At 40.2% G+C, this 13,216-nt stretch overlaps 1 protein-coding gene across 1 annotated transcript in view; it reads left to right on the forward strand.

The window, feature by feature from the left end:
• Window positions 1-13,216, forward strand: part of LOC147708073 (potassium/sodium hyperpolarization-activated cyclic nucleotide-gated channel 1-like) — a 2,256,393-nt gene that overhangs the window by 574,198 nt on the left and 1,668,979 nt on the right. The window lies entirely within an intron of this gene.

The raw sequence follows: 13,216 nt of genomic DNA on the forward strand, positions 1-13,216 counted from the left end.
GCCAACCAGTTCATGTGTGTGCCTGCCTGATTTACATGCAGTAAACACAATCACATGCATGGAGGCGCTTGATGCCCGGTTACTTACCGGTAAGGTTCATTACTCTGAGTCTACAACCTCCCTGTCACAGTCCTTACATTTATGAGTGTTAGCTCCTCCCCGCAGCCTTAATCATGCCAAATTTAAAAAGACATAGAGCTCCCATCCCTTCCCTCTAGGTCACAACCACATCCTGTGGGATATAAAACCTCTGGCCTCACATCTGGAAATCCTGTAAACCAAAGCCAATGAAGACGAACACAGGGAGGAAGGGAGGGATGGAAACCAGGACTGTGACGGGAGGTTGTAGACCACCATTAATCTGTAATGCGACAGAAAGGTGGGTGGCAAACTCCAAGTGGTAGCCCTCAAATATTCGTTGTGAAAGGACCTTACAAACTCCCATTAGAAGCAACCACCCCTCTTGTAGAGCGACCCAGACCAGAGCCAGGCAAAGACACACCCATGGACACAAAAGCAGTAACAATAGCCCACAACAACCACCAACTGATAGTAGACACAGAAGGCTGCAGACCCTTTGCAGACACACCTAAAGGAACAAGTGCATCAACAGCATGAAAGGATAAGAACAAGACTGACACCCAAAGGCCTGGCATACATCCAAACTGCGCAGAAGAACCTCACCACAGGCTGAGGGTCAGAACAAAAAAAAAGCAAAATCAACTCCACTGAATAACGGAAAGTGGAAGGTACCCAAGGAACAAACTTAGGAACTAACTCCAGAACCACCCTATTCAGACAGCGTGACAACAATGGTTCTGAACACTGCAAGGAGCCTATCTCCCCAACTCAACTAGCCGACAATATAGCCAATAGAAAATTACCAACATGGTGAGAAACTGAATAGAAACCTCTACCAAAGGCTCAATAGTGCCTGTTGCACGGCCTGCATCAACAACATCACATCCCAACAAGAAGACTGTGACCTCACCACCGGGTTCCAAGAAAACAACTCTGCAAGAGACCAGACACCACGTACATTCTGGATCTCCGGAAGCCCAACAGCCGCCCACTGTGCACACAAAGGGGAAACTGCCAAGTCCAATCAAAACAGTCTTGAAGAAAGTCCAAGAACGTAATCATGTTTACAGGAAAAGCAGACCAACCTTTCCAAGAACGCTAACTCCAAGAAGCTACCCAACCCCGGCATAAGAATACAGCATAGCCCGTTTCCAGGAATACAGAATAATGAGAGCAACTGCAGGAGAACAAACCAAAGAAACAAGGTCCAGCCTCCCAAAAGCCAGCTCGCCAAGTGTAACCTGGCTAGACCCCCTGAGACAGACTGGGAAAGCACAGAGGACACAGATAAAGAGGAATAATCCAACATGGCAACACCACCAACCAAACAGAGGGAACCAAGGCCATCCACCACAGATTGGAACCACCAGAACCACAGACGCTTCGTCCCTGATGAACCAAAATAGTAAGAGTCAATATCCTCAGCAAATTGTCCGAAATGAAAATATGAGTCCACACGATATTTCTGTAGAAATCTTCTCAAATCTTGTTTATTCCAAGTTCTGCAAGGTAACACGATTCTAGAAGGTGTTTTAGACAAATTTGAAGAAGATATTCGGCAAAATCAAACAAGATGAATTGGACTATGCAAATCGTAAAGTTTTCCCTTTTTCTAAACGTTTTGACAACCTGGTTCAACCAGATTTGATACGAGGAGAAAGTAAATCATCCTCGCTAAGTGGCTAGAGTGCTACATCTTCCAGTAACGTTTCTAGTAGTGGTGATGAGGGACTGGTAGAGGGAGCGTCTAACATGGCAACTAGCAAACATTTTTTACAAGAAGTACAAAGATTAAGAATGGGGAACAAGGATATCAATACCAACAAAAGGGAAGATACTCTAGAAAGACAAAGAGAGGGAAGAGGGGAAGCGGAAAATCCAAGAGTGAGAGAAGGAATGCACAGGCGGTCATGGAGTAGTAACAAGTAATAAGATTAGAAACGGATAGAAATATACAAGTGATTCACTTGGTACACAGACAAAATATTGAGTTTTAAATTTCGATATACAATTATAACGAAGTTTAAATATCGAAGGGACATAATATAGAAGGTAAGTAATATCGACACTCTTAATATCGATATTAGTAATATCGAAGGTTTAAATATCGATGTCAGTAATATCGAAGTAAATAATTTCGATGTTACTAATATCGATTTATAAATAAATTTTGTGTATATTATATTGTATTTATTATGTTTAATAATTTATTGTTAATTTAATTTAATTAAATGTTGTCTTTTAGTACTGTAGCGGATTGGGGGTTTATAGGGGAATAGGGTGGGAAGTAATTTAATTATGTTAAATTAATTATTAATTAGTAGGAATTATTAATTGATTCATTGATAAATATGTTCTTTAGCGGGTTATGGGTTTATAGGGGAATAGGGTGTGAAGTAATTTAATTATGTAGAATTAATTATTAATTAGTAGGAAACATACATTCATTTATTATTTATTATTTTTTTTTTTATATCCTCATTTGCGTGCATAGCTCCAATCTATCCAATCAGGAATATGCCACAGAGCTAAGAAAAACGGCTGTGCTTCTGTACCGTCTCAGCGTTAGCTGGGAGGGAGATCTTAGTTGGAGGGGGAAGAAGCCAAATCCCAGCAGTACATACACACAAGCCTGGAAGTTCTTGCTTAGGGCTGTTCATTGGAAGATAGTGCCCGTGACACCGTAGCCCCATTTGTTCCATGACTCTACGCCATTAAAAACAATGGTTGGCAATGCTCGCATTAATCATAGGACCCTGGGGAAAAAAAAAAAAAACCCCAGGCTCAATGCGACCGTGCCAACTGTGTCCAAAAAGTTCTCCTAGTTGGACTTCCACCTCTAGCTAAATCAAGTTTGGAAATCTGGAGGACAGAGGTTCGCCATTCATGAATAGAAGGAGGCTGGGCGTCCTTCCAATGTCTACAGATCTCTCTGCGAGCTGCCAAAATGGAGTAAAATACGAGGTTAGAAGCTGCATTACGTACTTTGTTCTTCAGGCCAAAAACGCCAAAGATAGATCATTTCCTATAGCCTCCCAGTATGTTGTTAATTCTGGACATTCGTAGAACATGTGGATATCAGATGCGGCAACAAGTCGGCATTTGGGCACGAGACCGGACCTGTCAAAGAGAATTTTGACAGTCTCAACGGGGAGTAGTAAGCCCTGTGAATTGTGAAGAGATGGTTCCGACGTAGCCAAGCTGGCTTCACCAGGCCTCACAGTGCCACACAGGAAGCTGACCAAAGCTCCTCCAGATCTATTTCTGGCAATACGTCGGCCCATAATGTTGCAGGGAGGCAAAATTTGCCATCTATTTCCTCCATGATCTTCTTATACCAAAGAGATATTTCCTTTTTTGCAGGGGGACTATCTAGCAGACACGTAACTAATTCGCTAGTGGCACCTATAGGTAGACTGTTACTCCGGGATGTCTGTGTATTGTATGCCTGGGACCAGCTTGAGATTTGTATAAATTTGAATCTGGACAAACTTGGCCCGACCTTATTTGTTAAGTAGTCCCAAGGGAGTAGTGTTCCGTCCATAAACAAGTCACCCCAGGTATTGATGCCGGCCGCTCTTAATGGTTGGATTAATGTGTCTTCTGCCCAAACTGGGGGAGATGGTAGGTCCCATATTGGAGCTCTCTCTAGATAATACCCCAGTTTAATTGCCTGCCTCATTCTGTACCATGTGGAAGCTATCCCCTTTAAAGTCTTTAGTTTTATTTTTTTTTAAATTTTGGGTCTCCGAATTTAAACAAAAAGCTACCCTGTCTGACTCCCTCACAGTTCAATAACATAGAGAACATGTGGCCTACCCCTGTTGCTGCTGGTATTTTTAGAAACATGCGTACGTGCGAAAGCTGAAAAGCCCACGCATAAATCTGAAGATCCGGTCCCGCTAACCCTCCCTTCTCTCTGCGGCGTCTTATTTTCTTCCAAGAAATTCTTGGATTTTTACTATTCCAAATGAAAGTTGAAATTGCGCTTTGTAGTTTAGAAATTAATTTGGGATCAAAAAAAAGTGGGATTGAATTAAATAAAAAGGAAATCTTAAGCAGAATACACATTTTTACTAAATTAACCTTACCTAGGATAGTGAGTGGAAGATGTGACCAATCCCTCATATTTTTACGACACTGTGCTGCTATTATAGAAAAGTTTAAGGAAGCGATCAGGTCGATGTCTTTAACTATATTTACCCCCAAGTATCGTAATTGAGGTCTAGATGACTCATTAAAAGTAGTTAAGTCAGTGTTCCAAGTCATTGACTCTGTTTTGGAAGCGTTAACTTCGTATCCAGAAACTTTGCCAAATTTAAGAGCTAGGTCTATCACCTCTGGATGTGCTGCATTAATATCTGACGTGAAAATCATTATATCGTCAGCATAAAGTGCCACCTTTTTTTCCCAATCACCAAAAATAAAGGGTTTAATAAGTGCGGTATCTCTTAATGTTTGTGCAAAGGGTTCTATATACAAATAGAAGAGGAGGGGAGACAAGGGGCAACCCTGTCGGGTTCCTCTGGTTACATTAAACAACGCTGTAAGGCCCCCATTAATCAGAATTGAAGCTGAAGGGCTACGATATAACAAATCTATTGCCCTGCGAAATCTATCTCCAACGTTAAACCTTTTCAAGGCCTCCAACAGGTATAACCAATTTACCCTGACGAAGGCCTTGGTAGCATCCAACGTCAGAATAGATAAGGGGAGAACCTCTTTTATGGCCACATCAATAGATCCTATTAGTTCGTAAGTGAGCTCATATAATTGTCTCCCTCTTATGAATCCTTTTTGATTAGAGTGAAGTATATCAGGGTCTACCTGGCCAAGCCGTTTGGCTAATATGGTAGCAAAAATTCTATAATCAGCATTCAAGATTGAAATAGGCCGATATGAGCCACAATCGGAAGGGGGCTTCCCTGGCTTTAAGATAAGCGTTATTGAGGCGTTATCCCATGAGGCAGGCGGTACTACTCCTTCCCTCAATATTTGATTAAACAGAACCATTAAGATCTCTAAAATCAAATGTTTATATACCTCACTCGGTAAACCGTCGGTTCCTGCCGCCTTACCCCCTTTGGATCCCCTTATAGCCTGCTCTACTTCGGCAACACTTATTTCCTCTTCCAAAGGTTTGCTCTGCTCGGGTGACAGAGAGGGAAGGGAGATGCCCTCTAACTAGTTTCCAACATCGTTAGTATTGATATTGAGATCTTCCTGATAGATTGACTGGACGAATGTTTTAAAGGTCTCTCTAATTTCTGCGTCACTGGTGAGGGTACCCTTATCTGATGTAATTGAGGCAATATTATTACGAACCCGGTCTGATTTAATTTTCCAGGCCAGCAGCCTACCTGCACCCTCCCCATACTGGAAATGAGAGAGTTTGCTTGCCTCTCATTTCTGCAAGACTCGCTTCTCTATTATCGAGGATAAGTTGTTTTTAAGCTCATTTAGCTCTGCGAGTTTCAGGGACAAGTTATGATTATCTAAAGCTCTGTCAGTATCTATACAGGACTGAATGACAGACATACTGTTCTCAATAGAAGATATTTCTTCCCTGTACTGCCTTCTTCTTTGAGCTACCCTGTTCTTGACTGTTCCTCTTAGTGTACACTTAAAGGCATCCCATACTATACCAGCAGGGGCTGTATCCGTGTTAAAAGTAAAAAATTCGCGAGTCTCCGACTGGAGGAATTCTATATCCTCTGTTGATGTAAGAAATGACCTGTCAAAGGACCAAAGTTTAGAGGAAGAAGACTTAGTGCCCCACTCCATTTCCAGCTTCATCGCTGAGTGATCAGATAAATGAGATGGAATATAATCTACTGAGATAATAGAATCAACCAAAGACCTACTTATTAGGATGAAGTCTATTCTTGAACTATGTCTATATTTAAGATTTCTAAAAGAAAAACTCTGTCTTTGGCCCTCTCTCAGCCTCCAAATATCGACATATCCATATTGTTTCATTAAACCCAGTAGACAATTTCTAGATTTGGAGGGAACTTGTTGCCTGCTATTTGTAGATTTGTCCAGTAAAGGGTTGATAGTGATATTAAAATCGCCAGTTATGATCACCTGCTCAGGAAAACTCAAGAGGTGTTGGAATAAGGATTCTAATGCAGAAGGATCATCACAATTTGGCCCATAATAACCAGCCAATGTTATAGACGCCCCACCTATCTCTACAGCTGTGATGGCCCATCTCCCTCCATTATCTACTTTTTGTTGAAATTTTTTTAAATTTAAGTTCGAAGATTTTTTTAAAAAAATTGTAACCCCCGCGTGTTTAGTGATTGAGATGTTGAGATAGAGGAATATATACACCTATTTCTCTTCACTAACTCAGATATCTCGCTTTCAGTTAAGTGCGTCTCCTGGAGTATAATGATCTCGGCGTCCACGTCTCGAAGGTACTGCATGATTTTGTTAGCCCGTGGTCTGGTGCGGAGACCATTAACATTCCAGGACAAAATCCTAGGCCTACTCATGTTTCTTAAAGTAGGAACTATATATCAAGCATACCTGCCTATAGATTCTCATGCTTATTCTTATCTGCCAACAATAGAAAAGAACAATTGGAAGAAAATAACTACAAAGTGTGATGATTGGAGCTTTATCGATAATGGATATTTTTCCTTTTTTGCTACCACCCCTCACCCCCCGTGACCCCCCCTCCCATGGGAAACCCCTGAACTCACTACCCGGAAAATTTCCGGAAGTAAGTGCTCCTAGCTCTTCCCCGTCACCACCTCATGTGTCTCTCTATTTAGTATAATGTGATAACTCGCCTTGTATATGTAGCGAGCGTAGATTAAGTGGGACTAGTCTTTATTTTCCTTTTTGTTCCCTTTTATTTTTACGTCATATCCCTTCATCCCCATACCTTCTTTTTTCCTTCTATCATTTTATCTGAAAGAGACTTCTGGTAGAGGGAGTTTTGTCAATTAATGAGTAGCGTTTTTTTTAATTTGTGTATATATATATTTTTTTTTATATTCTTTTTTTTTTTTTTTTTCGCTGACCCACAGCTAGCACCCTTTATTACTCCTTCCTGCTACCTAAAGACATTAGAAGTTCGTCAGCTGCCTGTACCGAGCGAATATTGTGCATTTTATTATCCATCATAATCTTGAGGGATGCAGGGAAGCCCATCTGCACTGTTGCACCCAGTTTACGAAAGGCATCCATTCTTCTACCTAGCTCCCACTGTTTATCTAGCGTGTATCTTGACAAGTCAGAACGTATTTGAAAGTTAAAACCTTTGCCTACTAAGGACTTTTGTTTTAGGGCTAGGTTCAGAATGTGCTCCTTAACAGAATAAGTATGAAAATTAACAAGGATTTTTCTCGGCTTGGCCCTTTGTGGATTACACCTGAAAGGATCCCTATAGATTCATTGAATATCCAAAGCTAATTGCTCGGGAGTATGGGGGAGGCTGAGACATTAGTGTGGGGAATCATGGCGGCAGTCGGCTGACTGCTGCAGTGCTCCGCTCCGCTCCTACCTCTGAGTTTGTAACTCGATCGGCTCGCAATGCAAAACATTGAATTTGTTGCGAGCAGTTTAAGGATGGCAGTTTAAAAAGAAGTATTTCTTGGCCAAATCAGCGTTTTCCCGTAATTATTTCGCTAACGGACAGCACACGCCCCGATGTGCTTCAGCGAAGGCGAAGGAGGCGTGCACCGTGGGTCCGGTGAGAGGAGCTCTGAGACCGGCGCTCTCAGCTAAGGCAGCGGTCAACGCCCTTTAGCTCCGGCGGAAGAGCAGCACTCACCTGGGCTACTTCGTTGGAGGCAGGCCGCCCTGGAGCTGCGCAGGAACAGGCGGGTGCGGAGCCTTCGAGGCAGCTCACAAACAAGCTTTGTGAAACAGAGCCGTAAAGACGCCCCTGCCTCCAACACTTCACAGTGTTTCCCCACGGCTGATACCTGCACCGGGTCCCTCGCAAGTATTACACACGAGGAGGTGGTAGCAGGGGTTGTAGTTTGTGAATAAAACAAACGTGAGATAAAAGGGGGGTGCTAACGGAATGAGGCAAGTTTACCTCCCGAATGTATGTGTGATACAGCAGCTGATAAGTCTGATAAGACTGTTAATGTTAACAAGAATCCCCAAAGTAAAAGCATAGTGAGGGGCTCGGAGAGGGCTGGCGCCTCTCGTAAAAGAAAGGACAAAGGGGGGCTACTAAACTCAGAGGGGGGGCTGGTTAGGGAGCAGACAGAGGAAGCTGATAACGTTCTAAGCACTGCTAAATTTTCCAATCTAAAAACTTTGAGAACGTCTTCATACCTCTCGACAGAAGTCAAAGCAAAGAGAGGAAGAAAGTGAAATAAGATTAAGCCCCTCGCAGATCCAATCACCAAAATCACCCCTTCTCTGCGATCCTATTTCAAGGTCATTCCACAAGTTTTGGAAATAGGACAAGATCACCTACAGAGGGACAGCACCCCTAAGGACAACAACTTGGGTTCTAGGGCTATGGCGTCATGTGAGCAAGACCTTGCCTCAGCCTCAGCCTCGGCCTCGGCCTCAACCTCAGTCTTGGCTCCTATTAACCCTACCAATCCTATAGATGCCATTGCTCTACAGGAAGAACTACAGGAAGAACTTGATTCTGACTTCGCATTGCAAACAGCAGTACACCACTGCTCGGGAGAGAGCGAAGGTGCACATAGCGATCAGTCTGGGCTAGGAGATTCTATTGGGGTTCCCTCATCTCTGACGAGCAGACGGGAAGACCCTCCTAACAACTTAACCTCAGAAGCCTTAGAAGCTAGAGAAATTTCCGAGCCTCTTTCCGCTTCAGATCCACCCCTAATCTTTTGGATGGTAATCTTCTACCCTGTCAGAGGGAAGAGGGAGTTCTAGTCTCTACTCTAGTACCTATTTCAATTGCCTCGTTGCAACAGATGTTTGCGTCATTATCGGCCAAGATTAAGGAAGGCTTTGCAGAGTCAGCATCAAACCAAAAAGGGACATAAGGAATTTTTGTGAAACACTTGACGAAAAGATTGGTAATTTGTCGATAAGAACACAAGCCCTGGAAGAAACTGTGGGTCAAATATCCATGCGGGCTGAAGGCACTCAGGAAGACATACTAAAGTTAAAGAGGGAAGATCTGGCCATCTCAGAAAGAATGGAGATTTTGGAAAGCAATGCCAGGCGCAGCAACTTACGTATTTTGAATGTTCCTGAAGGTAGCGAAGGAACAGATATCAAGAGCTACATAATTTCGTTATTAAAAGCATACATTAATTGTTATTAATTGGTAAATAATTTTAATTAATTGGTAATTAATTTTAAATAATTCATTAATTGATAAATGTGTTCTGTTGCGGGTTGTGTGTTTATAGGGGAATATGGTGGGAACTAATTGTAAAGTAATTAAGTAATAATGAATTAAAAATCATTGTTAAGTTAATTTTATAATTGTTAATTATTTATTAATTGGTAATTAAATATTATAAAATGGTATTTTTTCATGATTATTTTAGGTTACATATATTTTGCTAATCATGTTTTTAATAATTATGTATATGTATTGTAAATGTTTTATATTTATTTAATAGATCATATTTGTATTATTAAAAAAAATATATATATATATATATATCTATATATATATATATATATATATATATATATATATATATATATATATATATATATATATATATATATATATATATATAAAGTATGTTATTTCAACCCCTACGCTATCCAACACTTTCCCTACTGTTGCACTCTCTGGAGTGGGAATAGTAATTTTTACCCCTACTCTATCCAAAACTTTCACTACTGTTGCACTCTCTGGAGTTGGAATAGTAATTGTTACCCCTACGATATCCAACACTTTCCCTACTGTTGCACTCTCTGGAGTGGGAATAGTAATTGTTACCCCTACGCTATCCAACACTTTCCCTACTGTTGCACTCTCTGGAGTGGGAGTAGTAATTTTTACCCCTACGCTATCCAACACTTTCCCTACTGTTGCACTCTGTGGAGTAGGAATAGTATTTGTTACCCCTACGCTATCCAACACTTTCCCTACTGTTGCACTCTCTGGAGTTGGAATAGTAATTGTCACCCCTACGCTATCCAACACTTTCCCTACTGTTGCACTCTCTGGAATTGGAATAGTAATTGTTAATCCTACGCTATCCAACACTTTCCCTACTGTTGCACTCTCTGGAGTGGGAATAGTAATTGTTACCCCTACGCTATCCAACACTTTCCCTACTGTTGCACTCTCTGGAGTGGGAGTAGTAATTTTTACCCCTACGCTATCCAACACTTTCCCTACTGTTGCACTCTGTGGAGTAGGAATAGTATTTGTTACCCCTACGCTATCCAACACTTTCCCTACTGTTGCACTCTCTGGAGTTGGAATAGTAATTGTCACCCCTACGCTATCCAACACTTTCCCTACTGTTGCACTCTCTGGAATTGGAATAGTAATTGTTAATCCTACGCTATCCAACACTTTCCCTACTGTTGCACTCTCTGGAGTTGGAATAGTAATTGTTACCCCTACGCTATCCAACACTTTCCCTACTGTTGCACTCTCTGGAGTGGGAATAGTAATTTTTACCCCTACGCTATCCAACACTTTCCCTACTGTTGCACTCTCTGGAGTTGGAATAGTATTTGTTACCTCTACGCTATCCAACACTTTCCCTACTGTTGCACTCTCTGGAGTTGGAATAGTAATTTTTAACCCTACGCTATCCAACACTTTCCCTACTGTTGCACTCTCCTGGAGTTGGAATAGTAATTTTTAACCCTACGCTATCCAACACTTTCCCTACTGTTGCACTCTCTGGAGTGGGAATAGTAATTGTTACCGCTACGCTATCCAACACTTTCCCTACTGTCGCACTCTCTGGAGTGGGAATAGTAATTTTTACTCATACGCTATCTAAAATGTATTTAGCTTTTTTATTAGTATTATGTTGTTATTAATTGTTATTTATGTGATTATTTTATGTATATAAATGTATTAGTAAATTATTATATTTTTATTTGTTTATAAGTTATGAAAATAATTAAGTTAGAGTTATTGTTAATGAAAAATATATTATGTATTATATATTTATTAATATTAATTTGTATTACATTATGTATTAATTTTAAATATTATAGTACATTTTTAAATATGATTATTACATATATAAGTATTATTTTGTTAATATTAGATTTTTATTTAATAAAAAAAACGATATTTTACAAAAAACGATATTTTTGTCATTCTATATATTTTTTTTGATATATTTGTACTTACCTTGTTAGGGATAGGATTCCTATATTTTTGACTTCGATATTTTTGTTCCGATATTTTTGTATATCGATATTTGTGTTATCGATATTTTGTCAGACATTCGATTCACTTATCTAGTAAGACCCTTTCAAGGGATATGCTTTCAGTTTTGCGGAAAGGTATGAATTTGTGTCAGACCATGAACTGTGTAATGACTGATGTTAGAATTGATATCCATAAATTTGTAAGACAACTGAAACTCGAAAAAAATGTGTGACCAATCCTATGATTAATATACCAACTGCACACAACACAATAGTAGGAGATCTATCTATTCAAGATGTTCGTGACACCACTATGTTATCAATCACAGAGAATGAACATGACTCTATTACCATTCATAAAGTATTACAAGATATGGAACGCTGAACTAATCTCAGTGTAGACAGTGGGCTAAAATCTAAGTCTAAATGGACCCCAAAACTGGCTAGTGGGAACAACATTGACTTGTTCTACAAGATAATCAATAGAGAATTGGACAAGTGGGAGGAACTTATGATGCTTAAGAAATTGTTACCCCAGACTAACAACTTAACAGACAAGGAACATTTTGCTTTGAAACAGCTAAGCTCTGATGATAAAATCATTATAAGAGAAGCAGACAAAGGCGGAAACATTGTTGTTATGGACAAAAATGTATATGACGCAGAGATTTTGGGACAGCTTGACAATGTTTGTTGGGACACAATTTCCTTGTCTGTATGCATTACCCAAGATACACAAGAATGCATCTTTTCCGCCAGGAAGACCGATTTTTCTGGGCATTCGGGGCCTTACGGAAAGAATTTCTGAGTTTGTAGAAACATTCTTGCAGCCATTTGTGACTAATCTGCCTTCCAGTATTTCAGATACCAAGCATATGCTGAATATCCTTAACGATATTATTTGTGATCCAACAATGATATTTGTCACCTTGGATGTAGTGTCTCTTTATACGAACATCTCTCACCAACATGGTTTGTCTGCACTACGACATTTTCTTCATAAGAGACCGATTGAGCATATGGAACACTCTGAAATGTTGATCTGTATATCACAATTGATTCTAGAGCATAATGTTTTCTTGTTTAATGGAGAATGGTACCAGCAGACCTGCAGAACTGCGATGGGTTTCAGATTTGTGCTGTCTTATGCCTGCCTCTTCATGGGTTGGTTCGAGGCGGCACATATGTGAGGACCCTCAGGAGCTAAGTGGCAACACTTTATCTTTTACTTTGGAAGGTACATTGATGATTGTATAAGGATTTGGACTGGTAGTGAGAAGGACTTACAAGAATTCTTTACACATATGAATAGCAACATGCTTAATATGGCATTTACTTTGACACACAGCAGGGACAAAATTGTATTTCTGGATATTGAACTGTATGTCGATCAAGGTAAAATCAATAGCAAAATGTACATAAAAAGTACTTCATGAAAATTCTGTATTGCACGCCAGTAGTGCACATCCAAGATCTCAAATCGATTCTATCCCTTATAGGGAATTATTCATAGCACGCAGAAATCGTAGTAACAATATTGAATTTGTATTCTGTGCTGCAGATATTGAACAAAGGTTTCTGGCTAGAGGCTAGAAGGAAGATATTATTCTTGAAGCAAAGAAGCAAGCATTCAAACTTGCTTGGAGTGACACATTGAAGATGAAGACAAGAGGAAATGGTGAAAGTACGTCCCCTTTCAGACTGGTCACTGGTTCCCACCCATGGCCACATAAGATATAAAATATACTCAAACGTTATTGGTTTATGCTTACATCTGATTGAACATTACAGCCGTACATTTTGAAACCTACAAGTATTGCCT

The sequence above is a fragment of the Lissotriton vulgaris genome, chromosome 6 (genome assembly GCF_964263255.1).
Source record: "Lissotriton vulgaris chromosome 6, aLisVul1.2, whole genome shotgun sequence".
Lineage (NCBI taxonomy): Eukaryota > Metazoa > Chordata > Amphibia > Caudata > Salamandridae > Lissotriton > Lissotriton vulgaris.